Here is an 18,757-nt window from a genome sequence, read left to right on the forward strand (position 1 = left end):
AACCGCCTCTTACAATTTGTCTCAAGGATGTCTGGAAAATCCCACTTGACTCTCTTACTTAACAACACTAAGGCCACTGGCAGGGGGATGCTCCCTCTAGAAAGGCAGAGGTAGGTAGGAAGAAGCCAGAATGTCAACGATGCAAGGACAGCAGGGTAAAGTGAGAAGGAGAGCCAACCAGGGCCGAGGGTGAGACTGCCGAGCCCCGGTCTGCAGAGGCCATCCTCGCCAGGCAAGAGGGTCGTCCAAGGAGAGAGGTACTGTAAGCTTGCCTCTTTTTGGCTCCCGCATGTGTAAAGCATGCTTTTCATTTTAAACTGCCCCAAAATAATGAGCAATCAAGAAAATGGTTATTCTCGCATTTCAATTAGCCTAATTAAAGAGAGAGCAGCGGGCTACTCAGAAGGATGGCAAGCACTACACTACACAGGAAGTGTGTATTTGTCGATGTGTGGGTGTGTGTGTGTGTAAGAGAGAGAAAGCAAGAGGCTCTCCAAGGGGTTCAGCTGGAACACTGCATCAGCAGTCAGAAAGAGAAATTAACCATTTGCTTTCTTCTCTCCACAGCCTGAAGCAGATACACAATCTGGTCAGCACGCAGGCTGCCAGAGACGAGTCAGAGTCACGCGGCGTCTCCATCAGCGTGTCATCAGTCATCTGTATCTGTGATTCTGCCGCCTAGATCTTTGAGTAGTTCCGTTCAGACGATAACAAATGGCCAAAGATGTCCTTACCCCTGTCTGTCGTCAGTGGGACAAACGTAGCATCTGTTCAAGGGCCTTTTTTCTGTCATCTGGATGCGATGTGGATGCTGGCAGCGAGGGAGTTAACTGGAGGTTCAGCATCCAGTCTGACAGTGAGAGCCAGATGGTCATGTAGAGCACTTACAGTGACATGGGCATGCACAGCTCCCTCTGCTGGAACACACATAAGCACACAGTCCCATCAGTACGCACACAAACAAGCACATATACTCATTTGCATGCAAGCGCACACATGAACGTTCTTGGCAGATAACAGCGGCTGTGATTCCCAGGTCATTTACTCCCCCCCCCCCCTTCAAACTCTTTTCCCTTCTCTCACTTCCTCACTCCTCCTCTTATCATTTCCCTCTGTCTCAGTCTGATGGCCAGAGTTAATTGGCTTCTGTCTAATTGCTGCTCATTAGCTTGAGTAACCAAACATGTGAGACTCAGCAAACAAAACCCCCGTTCTCTCGCTCGACTCTGCTCTCCGTCTTTTTTTATTTTTGGTTTTTTATTTTTGCAATTCCCATTCTGACGCTTCTTCAAACGGCGTTCTGCGCATTACCTGCCTTTGTTGATTCACTCACCCTGAACTAGAAAACATCTGAGCAGACACCGACGAGTAAGTTAAACGACAAACCGAATAAACAGGATCACGTAGTGATATAAAAATTCAGAAGCTTGACAACAATGCGTTTCGTGCCACTTTTACACACTCGCAGAGGTCATCAATGTCAAAACCTGCCCTGTGCTGTATCCTGGCTCTTTACCTCCACTGCATGTGCATAACATGTGTGCACAGACACACACACACATATACAGGAGCAGACACCTATAGTTTTACACACATCCTCAAAATCCACATAATGCATGCATGCACCCACCCACACGTACAGACACACACATCAGAAAGGCCAGCCTCACCGCCCACACCCCACTGGCATTTGGCAGGTTCTCTATATTTGGGTAGTGCCCCTCCCATGAGCCCAGCGTTCTCAGCTCCCCTCCCTATTTAATCTATCTTAGAAAAACCTCAGGGGTTTAATTCCTTTCTCAAGGCAAAGTGCTTTGCTGGCATGGCAGCCAAATCCATACAGAAGGAGTGCATCAAGCTTTAAAGTGGACATCTCAACAGCGGAGCAGTTTAGTCAGAGCGACATGAAATATAGACCATAGTGTGTCACTGTAGGAGAAGAAAAAACAGTCTAAGGCTGCTGCTGCTGTCCTCAGGAGAGAAAACGCTGGAAAGAGCAAAGTGAAATACTTGTACACACACACACGCACGCACACGCACTCGTACCTACTCAAAAATCTTTTGATATGCCAAGAAAATTATTTACTACTCAAGCACAGGCCCTAAATGATTAGATTAGTCTCCTGGCTTTGTGGTTCCCGTAGCGCCACGAGACGGGATTGGATGAGACATTACCAGCGCTAGATAGAGACAGCGCAGAAGAAGAGACAGAATAACAAAACGACGAGAAAGAAAAGGGAGAAACACAGCCTGAAAGACAATTCTGCATCTCACAATATCACCAAAACCTACTTCAGCGACCCTCAGCATAGCCCCGAGTGAGTCAGACCCTTTTCTCCCGCTATACAAACTGACATTTGCTGCCCTCTAATATTCATTAGTGAAACAAAAACACTCATTCTGACAAAATACGCACATGTTTTGTTGGAGGGTGAGAGGCATAAGCACAGGAAACCCTTTTCTAAGTTAAAGCGATTTTCAAGTAAATGCAAACACGATAAAGTCAGACAAAGAAATGCAAAACAGCTTTCTGGTAGAGATGAGCCTGCAGAGACTTATCACCTGAATCTGGAATTCAGCGTTTAGCCGTCTGATCCTCAGGCTTACTATTATATTCTCATAGCAGGCGGCTGTTTCCATTGAGAAAGTTCTTAAAATGCACTGTTGATTACCCGCCCAGCACCACAGGTACAGCAATAAGCAACGAGAGAGCGAGATAATTCCCACCGGAGTTAATACAGACCAAAAAGAGTTTAGAAGAGAGTGAAGATTAAAGCTACATCCACCAGCTAGATGAAAACATGGCTCCAAGTGAGTGAAAACAGAGAAATTTGTGCTTCCTATCAATCATATGGCTCCAAAAATCCACCCAGAGGGCGCTCCCGAGATGGGCCTAAATGATAAATGGAGCCTCGATTTTAGTTTGAGCAAACACTGTCACACTGAAATGAAACACTAGTTTTTATTTCTCTGACATGGATTTCGATTGTACCCTTTAAACATTAGCGCTTGTTAGCTAAATGTATGCTGACCGGTTAGTTAAGGTTATACGATGGAACTTCCTCCCTTCAGGGCACCTGTTTCCGAGTGATAACGAAAGCAAACCTTGTGAGTGCAGTTACATCAAAAAACAAACTTGCATGTGTGTAGAAGCAGCTGGTAGTCGATGGCGACTGAAGCCTGTCTGATGCGTGACATCAAAATGCTGCATGCTGAAAAGTGAAAATTACCAGAAAGAAATGTTTGGGCTACAATTCCACAGGGCTCCTGTCAGTCTGAGCTAGCAGTCAAGTACTTATATGAAATCTGACGAGTTAAACGTCTTAAGTATTTCAAAGTAACTTTGTATGATGCACACGTAAAAAAAAAAAAAAACATTCATATTGAGGTCATCCTCGAGCTCAAACAAGCTGTTCTAGCTGCAGTTTTTAAAGGTCCCCATATCTAAAGGCTGGCTTTCTTCTGATTGCTAGCCCCTCGCCTGGCTTCCTTAAAGCCAGAACCTGCCGCATGTGAGCACCGCCCAATCAGTTTAATGTTGTACAAGTTACAAAACCCCCCAAACAAACCTTGGTCTCAAAACACAACGATTACTTTAATGTACACACTGGAGTCATTCCAGTACCCTTTCCACCTGAATTAAGTTTCCACCATTGGAAAACAAAAAAAAAGGTCCGCTGAGAAATAATCTGCTGTAGCCTCATTAGCCAACTGCTACTGCTCACATACAAGACCAGTTTGTAAGAGTGTGTAGAATCATTAAAAGCTTAGCAGAGACTATTCTGATTATCTGGTTACAAGACAAACATTTCTGTGATATAATATTCCAGCTTGTGATTCTGACTCATCAACCTTACCCTTTATAGATGGAACAGCCTTGTCTTTTAACATTCATTAGCCTAGCCAAAAATGCAGCTTCTCACAAACAAACAGGTTGGCCTTTCATTATTACTGTATCGTCTTTATCCTTATCATCCTATTCTTCACAATCGGAAAAAAACAATTCTGATCAGCCTTGCTTGAAAAGAACTCCCAAAGTGGAAACATTTCCAAGACAGACTGAGCAGGAGGGTGGGCCTGCTGTGCTCAGAGCCACAGCTCCATCCATGCATGAGATAACCATATAAGGGCCCCATTATACCCATCGCACTGGTCACTTAGCACAACAACAGTGATGTTGCAACAGCTCCATATATTTAAACGACGCTTAGGGGACGGGTACCCACTGCAGTAGTCACCTGAACGATCGCCATTGTCACTCGGACAAAACCTCCACATCAGCAACGCTATACGAGGAGAAAAAGTCAAAGGCAGAAGCAAAGTGAGGTTTTTTTTTTAACATAAAGTCTCATCTTTTCAAACTTTAGCAAAATCGCCCTCTGTAGAATCTGTGAATCTCTCAATTTCTGCACTGATCTTTAAAATGCCAGTAAAACCTGGCACAATTGTAAACTGGCTGCAGAGGCACAATACGCAATCTTACAAAACTCAAGAGGTGCACCGCCAGCCAAACTACACAAAAGCGGCCGCCTCCGCCCACGGATGGTGCTCTTCACTAGGGGGAGTACTGCAAGCACAATGGACCCATCAGCAATCCACTCCAGCTGAAGTCAGTCGGACCAACGAGTAGAAAAAAAAACTTTACCTATGTTTGAAATGAGCATTAAACATCATAGGAGCAAATGAAAGGCCGTAACCATAGCAGCTCCTTTATAATCAATATTATTAAGAAAGGGAAGAATGTTAACAAGACCTTGCGGTTTTATGTGGTTTTAAAATGCTGATGGGGGCATGTCACAGAACTAATTAATATTCTATGTACACACAAAAAATATCATATTATGTAAAAATATCAAATCACAAGCGTCCACTTAAAGATCCAATATACCGACGAGCTTTCACACTGCATGCTGCACAATGTCAGAAAATTGTTTGCCTAACTGGCAGCATCAAAATGTGCCACAATGTAGCCAGAGGTGGAAACACACATCAAAAATGGTTTGTTAGATTTATATTTATACAAATTTTTACTAATCATAGTCTCTTACCATGAGACAAACGTCTTAGCAAATAGTTCCCCATGCCTACAACCTCAACTATCATCAGCACTGATCCAACAGTCACTCTCTTTTTGCTATTCTCTAGAAAATATAAAAACAAAATGCTCAACTATACATATCGTTAACTTCATGTGTCCTTTCAGGATTATTGGGGAGATGTTTTGCTTTAAAACATTGATCTGAAAATAAGATTGCTGCTACATAAAGGCCGACAATGAAAGAAATCAGTAAAAAAAAATCCATATTAAGCCCCAGAGAGGTCAGGGAACTGCAGAGTTTGGTGATAAATCTCTGTGGGTTCACCACTATAAGCAGCCCCCTTCACATGCAGTCATGTGTTCCAGCATTAGATATTTTTCTTGTATAAAACAATTTCATGTGGAAATTATAACTAAAAATTCGAGATTTTCAGCTCTCTTCTGATCCCCTTTTTTTGACGTCATTCCAATAGTTTTGGGAACATGGGGAGTCAGAACAGCTTCACCAAATGTTGTTCTTGTAAAAGTCCAACTTGGACACAAAATCCAACAACGCGAGCCCGTCCCTAAACACCCAATGTTCAAAAAATCACTGTGTAAACACATTCAGGCAGCAGATTTTGAGTCCTAGAAGGAAAGCAGTGCGTTAGTAGCAGTTGGATACCAACTGTCTTATGCTCTGCTTCCTCACCGCTGACCTCAAGTCCCAGTTTGTGTAAGGCTGCACTTAAAGCCTCAGCTACTGCGCCTAACGCCACTGGGGTTTACAGAAGACTTTGAAGTTCTTGACCTTAGCACATACTGCACACGGGGCCTGTCCAAATTGCTCCAGGCTAAGGTCAGGGAGGTTGGAAAACCCCCCAAAGAACCTCGCAGAGAGACTGGAGTGACCTCGCCAAGTTTGCTGGAGGGGTACTCTGCCAGATGCTGTGACTGTGCTGGCTTGTGATGCTAACGAGAGGAAATGCGACTGATTTTCCCACAGCTGAAGGTATCTCATGAACGAAAAAAGCAAAGGAAAGAAACTAAGAGGAGGGTAAAAAAAAAAGATGAAGTAAACGAAGAAAGTGGAATCCTCTGTTAAAAAATGAAAGTAGGTGATGGCAGTGGCTGATGGGTGAGTAGGAGTCACGACAAAGAAAATGGAGACCAGCAGAAGAAAGACAGCTAGTGAAAGAGAAAGAGAGAGAAAGAGAGAGAGGTGGGCGATTGGTCCTATGAGAGAGTTGTCATGGTAACAAGTGATCATGATGAGGTTGGGAATGATCAGAGAAGACTTTTGGAAAGAAAGTGCAAACACATACAGAAGATGCATAATTACACGAGGAGAGAAATGCCAGTACAGCAGACCGTCACGTCGATAACAGGTGAGCAACAACGTGCAATGAAAAGTTCGTGTTTACAGTTCACTTTTAAAGATTTCATAATCAAACATTTAATTCCAGTGGATTAGGCTGAAGTACAGCAAATCAGCTCTCACGAGAAATAGTGTTTATTTCCATAATAAAAGGCAGTTTCATAAATTAAGTGAAGCTAGTCCTTATTGCTGAATGTTACGGCTGAATTTGCGATCTTATTCTAAAAAGATATCACGCCTTCCACTGACTTGCAGGATAGAAGCAGCTCTGCAGCAGGCCTTTCTGAACTATGCTCTTCAAGGTCAACTTCTTTCACTTGACCTCTCGCGTGCAATTTACTGCGCATTCTGCATTCGCACCAAAAGTCCCCCCATGTTTATTTTATGAACAATGAAGTGAAAAGCTCCGGCTCCTTCCAGCAGCTCTGAATCATGTAGCTATTTAAATGTAGTGGGCAAGTTCAGATTGCATATAGTTTATTTCTCTGCAGGAGCCATTTCAGCCCAGATCGCTGACATACCTGAGCTAGTTCTGAAGCCTATTCAGTTATATTCAATTCAATTTTATTTATATAGCGTCAATTCATAACAGTTGCCTCAAGACACTTTATATGGTGAGGTCACACAACCCCTCAGAGCAAGAGCAAGCACTTGGCGACAAAGGGAAGGCAAAACTCCCTTTTAAAAGGAAGAGCCAGGCTCAGGTAGAGGTAGCCATCTACTGCCACCGGTTGAGGATTAGGGAGAGAGAAGAAAGCAGAGGGAGACAGAGTTTAATAATTGTTATTGGTTAAATACAGCAGTGATGTATACACACATAGACATAAATGCCCGAAGAAGAAAACCCCAGCAGTCTAAGGCTATTGCAGCAAAACTAAGTGAAGGTTCAGGGTCACATAATCCAGCTCTAATGTTAAAAGTAGAGAGAGCGACAGTTCCATAGTAAAGAGGCCTCAAAGCTCACATATGGTCAAAAGTCATGAGCCAAGGTTGACATATGTTACAGAAAGTCAGTGCAGTCAGTTCAGGCCAAATATGGACCTGAGAAAATTGCAGATTGCACATCCAACACCATCTACGTCCCCTAGAACTTGCGCTTATATAATGTGCCTAATTTATATGTGACGTAGGATTCCAAATACGGATGCAGAATGTTTTTATACCTTCCTCTGAAATCCTTTTTCATTTGTTCGCCTCGAATAAATGCTCCTGCAATATTAGTAAAAGCTTCTAGCAATAAAAACATGCTTTTAGTTTTTTATGGTTACATTTAGGCCCTCACACATCATCGTCTCGGTTTAACAGTAAAAGAGTGTCTTGAAGTGTGAAACGCATTGTGTTGACTTAATCAGCATTTAACAAAAGCCATCAATTAAAGGGAGCTTTTATTTTGCTTAAATCTTAGCAACTTTATTAAGTTGCTAAGATTTAAGATACTTTATGGCGGTCTCCCTTGGCGATGTCAAAAACAAAGACAAACTTTGCTGATATACATAATGCAAGAAAAAAATGATATCTTTTTTCTTAGAGAACTTATTTGGTAAACCATGTTAGTAGAATAAAAATCTGACTGGCAGGAGCCGGCGTTGCTGGCAGAATCAAAATGAGTAACTACAAATATTCAGATCCAACAAATATTTTAAAAGATTTTGTGTCTGTGGACATTTAGTTTAGTTAACTACCATCTAGGCCAGGGGTCTGCAACCTTTTACACCCAAAGATCCACTTGGGCCCGGTTTCCACGCAAAAGAAAACACTGGGAGCCGCAAATACTTTTTGAAATCTAAAATGAAGATAACACTGCATATATTGTTTTTTACTTTTATGCTTTGTGTGAACAACTAAAGTAAGTAAGTGAAGTTTATTTATTAAACGCTTTTCACAGACAGGCAGTCACAAAGCGCTGTACACAGATATTAAATTAAACAATACAATCAATAGACATTATACACAATGTAAAAGATCAAATGTAAATAATGTAAAGAATATAAAATACGTAGATCAACAAAGGGCTTGTTTGAACAGAAACGTTTTTAACTGCTTTTTAAAAGAATCCACAGAGCAACTAAGGTGTGTTGCTTATGAAATCCATGAAGTGCTACAGAGAAAATTACATTTTATTTATGTAATTAACACATTTTGAACTCTTAAAGAAATATAACCAAAGGAAAGACACCCAGCTGAACTAAAATGATCCATGTAGCAAACAAAAACTGTTGTGAGCCGCCACCCTCATATCGCCTTTGGGCTTTTGGAGCCTTGACCTGACTTTTAAAAAAATAATAGGAAAAAAAGCACTATGCTGCTAAAAAAAAAAAAAATAGATATTTGCAAAATTCTGCCTAAATATGTATTTTACCACGCGGGCCGTGGTCTGCAGTGCCGCTGCAGGGGAGTCGGACGCACCTGAGCGGCACCCGCAATCACGCCTCGCCGCCTTAAAGTCTGTGCTCTCTCTACTGTTGTGTTGTCGGGCTGTGAGCTGAAAAGCTACAGCCGGCTGTATGCGTACAGCGTGTGTATGTATGCGTGTGAAAAGTGGTCAATAAAGAGATGCTGAAAAGCATGTTCATGGAAACATCGTCGGGTCTGCCGTGATATGTTTACAATAAGACTTATGGACGCTGCGCACAGCGTCTGCAAATCGGGGCTTTCATCTTTACGCAGGACTGTAAGCTGTCGTCTGTGAGGCGTGAGCGGTGTTTGATTTTAACATAGTTCACGGTGGAGAACAGCTGCTGACATAACGTGGATCCGAAGATCCATAATTGGCCCACCTGGGTTTGAAAGTCTCAATAAATGCACAGCGTTTCGGCGGGTACACTGGCTTCCGTGAGTGTGACGCTTATTTTGAGCGATGAAAAAATAATAAGATATAATTTTATTTTTATATTTCAAAATCACAATAATCTTCCAATTTAGAACTACAAGTTAAAAAAAGAACTAAACACAAATAAAATACACTTCAGCTAAATACTTCTAATTTATTTTCCCAAACCACCCGGAGCCGCAGTATAAGGACAAAAGAGCCGCATGCGGCTCCAGAGCCGCATGTTGCCGACCCCTGATCTAGGCTTTTGGACTTTTTGGCTTGCTATAATAAAAGCCAGCTAATTAATGACAGCTGCATTCCCACTGTGCATCCTGGTTCACTGTCATAGCATACTGGGACACTTAATGGAATTGCACCATCATTAATTCCACCTGCTCTTTTCTACCAAACTGTGACAAGTGAAAATGTCTGTTGTGAGAAATGTGCCTATACTTTGGACCATTAGCTGGTCTGGATCTGGGAACCTACAACTATAACTACAAGAGAAGCCACTGCAGAAATGCCTGCATTATTTCTGGCCACTAGGGGGCGACTATTCTGTTTACAAACAGAGTTAAATGGAAATCAGGGGGAAAACAGCCCTGGGTTTCTCACTCTGTGACCTCAGGAAACACTTTTCTGATGACTTCATGTGCTCAGTTGTTAGTTTGAAGTCTTAATGACCACAAAAAGAAGTTAATTTTTTAATCATTATGATGATTATTAGAGTCAGAAATGTAGAAATACAAGGACTTGTCACGCAAGTTATACACCAATGAGCATGCAGGGTCCCTCTGTTTCAGAATTGGATCCACCCCGTCTTTGTCAAGTCAGTTCAAAACACAAAGATGATGACAGCAAAAACCATGAGCTTGAAAAACATTACAACACATCTTCACTAACCATTGGACGATATCATGGTGGCTACATCCAGTCTGTTTTGAATACAATCTGTGACTAACGCTGAGTGGTTGCTATCTTGGCAATGCCAATGCTAGCTTGCTTACGGCAGCAAATAATGCTGATGAATTCAGCATTGTGCAGTCAAAGTCTCAACAAATTGTAAATGTTCACAAAACGCAGCAGCTAGCATGACAATCATGGTGAATCTTTGCAAGTAAAGCCCACCTGATCGATCAGCGGGCAGATATTATTGGCTAGTATTAGCTATTAGCTATTAGCTATTAGCTATTAGCTATAAGCCATCGTTTATCCACTAGAGGGCACTCTGCAGGTTCCCTGTTGTTAACGTGCATCATGAATGCCTCAAACAACAACCTGCTAAGGAGAGTAGGACAGAGTGTAAACATAAATAACAGCATATAAAAAATGTTAGGGAAATCAGTTTCTGTTTTGGTATCTGAAAGGGAAAAAAAATCCTCTGATATTTAAGAATATTGACTTTTTGAACCACTAAATATCAGTATTAGTATTGATATCTCTTAAGGGTCTAATTGCAACCGTCACTTTTGGTAAGTCCACGTGTTTGATTTGTGATAATAATAATAATAATAATAATGGATTGGATTTATATAGCGCTTTTCAAGGCACCCAAAGCGCTTTACAATGCCACTATTCATTCACTCTCACATTCACACACTGGTGGAGGCAAGCCACGGTTGTAGCCACAGCTGCCCTGGGGCAGACTGACAGAAGCGAGGCTGCCATATTGCGCCATCGGCCCCTCTGGCCAACACCAGTAGGCGGTAGGGTAAAGTGTCTTGCCCAAGGACACAACAACCAGGACAGAGAGCCCGGGGAACGAACCGGCGACCTTCCGGTTACAGATACGCTTCCCAACCCCCTGAGCCACAGTCACCCATAACACACTACACAATCAAGTACGTGGTATACATAATGTACTGCACACAAGTCTACTAATGGAAGTAACCAAATTGAAGCGACGTATTAGTCTCTGCTGGTCATTGTTTACAAATGCAGATCAATTTTAAAAAGCAATTATAATGTTGATGGAGAATGCATTTCAGCAAAAGCATTCCCTCATTTGCTCTCCACTTGGAGACCGTATAATTGGCCAAGTCAAGCTGATTAGAAACAGAAACCAGAAAGCTTCCAGCAACAGATTCTACAAATTCATTTACAGATAGCTGATTATAAAGATTAGTGTCCAAACTCATCGCACATTGAGGTAGCTAATTTGAAAGCTTATTTACAGCCTGCACGACCACTTGTCTGCTCAACTTTATTGACTTTTTTTTTTTATATTGATGTCTCCAGTGAACTGAAATGACTAAAACTGTGCTAACTGTAGTTGTCCTTTACTTGCTGGATTGATACAGGAGTTTGTTTCACAGGAGTCGAGTTCTACATGTCATGTATTGTTCACTTCTCCTGAGAAAGTAAAACTTGGTGAGCAATGGGCAACTTTTTATGTCTGTCCCCTTCGGCGTGACAAGACAGAGCAGACACACAAAGTCGCTACTTTTATAGTGATGACTGTGCCTTTCTCCTCTGTCTTACAATGCCAAGAGGGACAACCCCACTCGTTCTTGTGGTCAGAGCTTTGGAAACACCTCTGATATAAAGGTGGAAAATAATACCACAGAAATGTTAGTTGAGGGGAATGATAGCCTCAGTCGGCTAATTCTCAAGTTATTTAATGATAATGGTGGTGAATATTAGCGGCTTCTGAAGATGACAAATGGTGATAAAAATCCAAGAGATTAAAGTCAGAAAAGTGGATTTATTGGCTCACTTGCCAAATTCTTCAACAGGAGGCTTCTAGTATGTGTCAAGGTATAGAAGGGGAGGGCTGGACCAGGTGACCCTGAATCCTCCCTTAGTTATGCTGCAATAGATGTAGGCTGCCGGGGGATTCCCATGATGCATTGAGTTTTTCCTTTCCAGTCACCTTTCTCACTCACTATGTATTAACAGACCTCTCTGTATTGAATCATATCTGTTATTAATCTCTGTCTCTCTTCCACAGCATGTCTGAATCCTGTCTTCCTTCTCTCACCCCAACCGGTCGCAGCAGATGGCCCCGCCCCTCCCTGAGCCTGGTTCTGCCGGAGGTTTCTTCCTGTTAAAAGGGAGTTTTTCCTTCCCACTGTCGCCAAAGTGCTTGCTCATAGGGGGTCATATGATTGTTGGGCTTTTCTCTGTATCTATGAAGCGCCTTGAGGCGGCTTTTGTTGTGATTTGGCGCTATATAAATAAAATTGAATTGAATTGAATTGATTATCCCTATAAACATACTCCTCCATATAAATTTGCACATTCTAGAGGAAAAATCAGAAATCAGATTTTTCTGATTTCCTGTTTCAATCTACAAGAAATACTGACCAATCACCTTTGAGCAGTCTGAAAACCATCGGCCATCATCTGACGAGTTTTTGAAATTGCACTGTTAGGAAGTCTTGAATACCATTATCCACTATCTAGATATTGTGGCTTCAACTGGCCATTACTTCCAGAGACAAATCAGAAGAAAAGCCAATGGGTTTCTAAATTGGATAGACCCTGAGGTTTTTGTCGGAGTGTTAACTGCTCCGAATGAGTCACACCAGTCAGTGCTCAGATTATAAAAATCTCTTGGCTTTTCAAGGCCGGAATTAATCTTGGCTGCAGTTATCCCAATGGGTAATCATGGATCTCTGCACAGAATCTGCTGACTATTCATGTCAGCGAGAGTTTTTTGCCCTCTAACGGCACAACTGGGAGTGAAGGAGTGAAAAAGCAGATACAGAGAAGACTAGAAGGAGAAGAGCAGAAGGAAGGGTGCAACCATATCTACAAATCCTGAGAGGACAGAGCCTGTCTCCACTGATTTACACAAGTGAGGTAACAGAGGTAATAAATTAAAGTCTTTGGTTGAAGTTACTCAACACACGTGATGCACGTGAGTTTGAGGTGATTTAAGGAGCCTTAGATTTGGGGAGTTACGTCATTGAGTCTCAGCCTTTATCAGCAAAAAACCCCACTTTATTTGAAAAGCTGAAGAGTGTCTTTATTTCTCAGATTTCTTTGTAGTCCATGTAACTAAATCATAGATTTTCTTTGTAACTGAGCCCAGAGAGTTGTCAGCCCATAGTTTGACTCACTTTATTTTGACAACTGAAAGATACCAATTTTAGTCTCTGCGAACTACACCTCTCGACCGTTAGAGGCAACTCAAAGTGATGATTGATAGCAGAAACTACTTGCTTTGGGAATTAGTGCTCTTTCCTGAAAACAAAAATGTCTTGTAAGGCAAAGTCTTCTATTAGTAATCAGAAGATTACTAATCTAAAAGCAAAGCTACAAACTAACCTCACCCACAAATTACATCAAAATAAATAAAAATATTAATATATATATATATATATATATATATATATTTAAAAAGTCCTATTTAATCAGATTCATAGCCCACATTCCAAACAAATTATTTTACCCTGTCCTCCACTCCCACCACACGTGAATTTTTTTTTTTTTTAATGGCTTAGGGTTATTGTAAGGAATTAGGATTACAAGCCTTACAAGGTTAATAAATCTTTCAAACAGGGCTCTTTTTACTCATCACAGCAGACGTTACCAACAGTGGCAAAAAATCTGAAGGGGGCAAAAATGAGCATGCACACCTTGATCTCATGTTTTCATCACTAATGACTGAAAAAGGACCCGATAAACACCCTAAATACCCCGGAGACAGTTTTCCCAGAATCGATGTAATCTGTACTCTTTCATGGCGAAAACAAACATCAGATGTTGGGCTTTTTTGTCCAGAATGAAGAAAGCTTACGTTTACAGACTCGCCTTTTATTTATTGGTCCTAAAATGCCACCAAGCACAGAGTGAAACGCTATCTTCAGGATGAAATCTGAAACCAAAGGCGCTTAGTGTTACTGTTGCTGAAGCTGCAAGATGTATGCCTGAAATGGGCATTTCCCAGTCTGAGGAAGAAGCACAAGAAGGCAATTCAGTGCTGTTGATTAATGCTGCTTATATTTCTAAGACAAGTGAGAAGTTTAGTATACTGTTGTATACTCAGTGTTGGGAAGGTTACTTTTAAAATGTATTCCATTACAGATTACAGAATACATGCCCCAAAATGTATTCTGTAACGTATTCCGTTACGTTACTCAATGAGAGTAACGTATTCTGAATACTTTGGATTACTTAATATATTATCATGCTGTTTACAACTACATGAATGTACTATTGTTGTGATTTATTACTGTTACTGAAGGTCCGCGGCTCCGAACCGTAGTAAAGGGACCTCTGGCTAATACGGTGGGTTCTGTGTCGGGCTCGTAGCCGAAAACTAGCTTTACTTTGTTGTCTGGGTCAACTTTGCTAGCGAGAGACAGAGAGAGGCGTTGAAAGGCTGCTCCAACAGAACTTATTGTTTTTGGAGGAAAACACGAACACGGTGTACAGTCGAGTCTTAATAGCTTACTTACAACTGGGCTCCTCAGGCTCTCTTCTTGGCTGCAGTGGTTATTATTATATTTACATGCTTCCAGCTCCCGTTTTTGCTCGATGACAGCTCGTACTTTTCCTTTTTCTCCCTCCCTCGCTCACAGACACATAACGTGTATGGCAGTCCATTCTCCCTGCAGCACGGACTACACTGCCTATGATGCTACATTCTTTAGAGCTATACCTGTAGCATTCTGCCTATTAGCTTAGCACAACAACAACAACAGGCGCTCTCTCACCCAGGAAACAAGCAGAGAGAGAGAGCGTCACCCTGTAACCATGGCAACCGTAACGCTGCCGCCTGGAACAACAGAACGTAGCTGTCAAACAAAACAAACAGTCCTGACCCGCCACAATATGAAACAGGAAAGTACCGCCGTGTAATCCATTTATTTCAACAAAGTAACTGTATTCTAAATACCACCTTTTTAAACGGTAACTGTAACGGAATACAGTTACTCATATTTTGTATTTTAAATACGTAACGGCGGTACATGTATTCCGTTACTCCCCAACACTGTGTATACTAAACCCTAAGCCCTAAAAGTTGAACCTGCAATCCCACGATTGCACGTCAGGAGCTGCGTGAGATCCTTAATTAATAACGGCACGAGCTCCGTAGACTGTAACATCCCTCACTACCAGTTAAGATACAGCAAAACATCTAATATCATTTATCACAGGAAACTGCCAAACCTGCTTGTATCAACAAAATTTCTGCAGACTAAAGACTTGAGAAGTATTTTGTACATAGCCAGCGTCATAAACTATTCGGCCACACTATTCCTCAACAATCCATTTACCTTTATTTTCTTTTAGGTTTGGAAATAAAACTCTCACGCTTTTTGCAGCTTTGTTATTTAAGTTAGTCTTAAAACATATTTGAATTTGGACTAGGACACATTTCGCACCATTGAGTTGACACCAACGGTCTTAGTCACTCTTAATCTCTTCATGGCTCTTCTCCCCTCCGGCATTTTCTCGGTCTACTTTCTTTAGTACGTGTGCACGTGCGATTACATACATGCACGCTAAGTGCCTTGGAGTGTGCATGTGTGAATCGAGTGCCTTAGAGTGTTTTGTGTGCACATGGGGGAGTGGATAATTTGTTCCACATAAGAGCGATATTATAATGCCAGCACTCGTTTTAGGGGGAACAAGATTTCTGGTCTGACAGTGGCAGCTGCCTCCAGCTGAGCTCTCAATCCATTTGTTGTTTAACTCTCACTCTCTCTCGCCTCTCCTCTGTTTTTGTCCTGTTTCCCCCTCTATGTGTTCCTGTCCTCTTCTGTTGTGCGTCTCAGCCTCTCTCTCTGCTCTGCTTTGACAGTTAACAGAGGTCACTGTTTACTCTCATTTATCAGTCAATCATCGCCCGCTGCAGGGTTCCAAACACAGCTATTTTTCCATCATCTGTCCGTCTTTTTTCATCACTGCTTCCAGAAGGATGATGAACACAGTGAAAAATAATTATAAGGTGTTAATTTGTTAAACTATGTGTGGCAAATACTCTTTTTAATATTATTTCCCGCCTAAATCTGAGAACTTTCCTCCTTAATCTTCTCGGAATACATAAATGCTGTCAGGGTTTTATTATTTTTGTCAGCGTGACAAGTTATTAAAAATTGTGCTGGGAATAAATGTGGTCTGTGAAATAATATCACTTTGTCCGTTTGGATGAGTTGTAAGATCATGTTGAGTTATGGGATTTTATTGTTTTGCCATTGTGATCACTAGATGCTCTGCAGGAGCATTAGTCCTGAATTAATGTGATTTTTTTTTATAGACGTGGATTCCAAATGTTTTTTTTCCAAATCTATGTCTTGATCTTTGCTCTTCATTAGCATAATAAAAAGCCCAAGATCAAATTTGGATTCACCTAAGCCAGTCTAATTCAAATAACACCCCCACCATCACCGCCGCCCCTTCCCCTTCTATCTCCCTCTTAGACCCATCTGAAGTTCGTGATTAGCATTTTTATGAATAAATAACAGTTTGATCTGTGCTATTTTTATTTTTTTTTAAGAGCTTGCATTTCGAATAGTTTTTGAGCCAAATGCATGTATAATTTCCATACCCAAGTTTCTAACAAGGCCTAGATGTTCGCTTGTGCTGTGTGGCCCATTAGGTGTTGTTTGAGCACACTCTGGGAGAATGATTAATTCATCAGTGCGCCGTCTTTAAATATGAAGATGCTTGTTTCTGTCCCGACAACAGAACTCACAGTAGGAGGCCTTTCTTTTTGGACTGAAAAAGATTAATGCGCAGGCTTCCTGCTAACTATAAATATTAGCGGTTACTAATTATGCTGTGAAGTTAAACTATAGGCAAGATTTTAATGAGAAACATCCGCAGTGACTGGAAGAATACAGGAAAAACCAACAGATACCACGCGCAGCGCGGAGACAGTAATGACTGGCGATATGATCCGAAAAACACACATGGAGAACAAGTACAAAAGTGCGCGCTGTTCGCCGTGTTCATTTAACACGGCAGCAGGCCCATATGCTGTGAACATCTTGAGGGGCAGAGGGTTGACTTGCCTACATAACTGTTAAAGTTAGCACCATCTCAACAGGAAGAAGAGAAGAAACCCTAATCTAGGGGTTTAGGGGTTTACACACTACTTTCCAATTATTGTTTGTCAGATAGATTTGATTTTTGTTGATGGAAGCGATACGATACAGAATGTGACATCTGGATATCAAAACGACTTCCCTATAACGTCCTCCCGCTGCTTGGTGTGCAAATTCAATTATAACTGAAGTACAGCTTTTCTCATTTTGTTGGGTCGACCACTCTGGGAATATGTCAAGGGCCCCTGAAGGCACCCTGGGGGACACCACTTTAAAAGCAACCCCTCTCGTACGATGCCTAAACCTGTTCCCGGCTGACCGTGGTGAGTCCTCATTATCCTGCTCGTGATGTTATCATAAAAAAGAGAAATATTTTTATGTGCATATACGAGGCCTGCAGGAATATCATAATCTAATCATGACTCCAATAAGCCTATGTCTCATTCTAACTAGATCATGTCCTCTGTATACTTCAACTGCTCTTCTCATGCTGCACACATAACACACACACCAGCCAGGTCCCTTTTTTTTTGGCTCAGAGCCGAACAACATTGACCCTCTATCCCATCTCTGCTCGCCACCACCTGACATCCTAGCAACGCCTCCTCTTCACACTACCCTATCCCCACCTCTACTCCCACCGTTTCTTCCTCTCATCCCACTGATGTTGCCATAAAAAAACGGCAACATTTTATGTGGCCCCCAACCCACTCACCACCAGCACTACATCACCTCTCCAGGGGCATCTGCGGGAGTATCATTATCTAATCATAGCTCTAATAAGTCCAAACAAGATCCTGGGTGCTTCCATGTACCCTGCAGGCTCAGAGAGGCCAGTACCCTCCACACCATTTATAGACCCCCTCCATCCCTGCTTCCCACCAACACACACACACACTCCGGTACCCACAGGCCACTTCTCTCTCTCTCTTTTCCTCTACATGCCCCACATACATCAGTATGTCTTTAGCACTGGCTGGGCTGTACAGGCAGAGAGAGAGAAGAGACAGAGTATTAGTATTCAGAGCACAGTGAGGAAAAAAAGGAGAGGGAGCGAGCAAGCAGTAGAGAGAAAGAGAGAGAGAGTGAGAGGGAGGGGATAGTGAAATAGAGAAGAGGAAAAAACACAAGGAGGGGGGAAAATATAAGAGAAGAACACGGGAAACGGGAGGGAAAAGAGGGGAGGGGAGATATATCATATTGTTCATTTCTCTCTCTTAGTCTGCCATCCCGGTTGCGCGGCTTACTGCTCGGTGCCGTCTTGGAGAGGAAAAGAGAGTGAGAGAGCGAGCGAGAGAGAGGAGGGGTGGACAGAGCGAAAGAGGGCGGAATGCCCCTTTACAGGCGTCGCATCTGACTAGAACAGCGGAGAATCTCGTAATTCGGAAATTGGTCAGATAGGAGGACACTGCTTTCTGCAACACCAAGGTAGGGAGACCTTCCCTTTTGTTGCCCCCTTTCAGGCAGCATGCATACGGGTCTGTGATATCCGCGATGAGTGCTTTATTCGCGTCGTATCTCCTTTGATCCTGCATCCCGCACCGTGCTCT

The 18,757-nt window shown here is 42.1% G+C and overlaps 1 protein-coding gene and 1 long non-coding RNA gene across 2 annotated transcripts in view; both read left to right on the forward strand.

Moving 5' to 3' along the window:
- Positions 1–7,883: 7,883 nt before the first annotated feature.
- LOC146519561 (uncharacterized) lies at positions 7,884–8,663 on the forward strand. Its single transcript, XR_014873723.1, has 2 exons — positions 7,884–8,241; positions 8,466–8,663. It is a non-coding gene; the product is annotated as an uncharacterized LOC146519561 (long non-coding RNA).
- Positions 8,664–18,211: 9,548 nt separating this feature from the next.
- Positions 18,212–18,757, forward strand: part of syt3 (synaptotagmin III) — a 47,506-nt gene continuing 46,960 nt past the window's right edge. Inside the window, exon 1 of the mRNA XM_085157026.1 lies at positions 18,212–18,635. The gene's annotated coding sequence lies outside the window, so the exon portion shown is untranslated. The remainder of the gene's footprint in view (positions 18,636–18,757) is intronic.

This window comes from Neolamprologus multifasciatus, chromosome 4 (assembly GCF_963576455.1).
Source record: "Neolamprologus multifasciatus chromosome 4, fNeoMul1.2, whole genome shotgun sequence".
Classification (NCBI taxonomy): Eukaryota; Metazoa; Chordata; class Actinopteri; order Cichliformes; family Cichlidae; genus Neolamprologus; species Neolamprologus multifasciatus.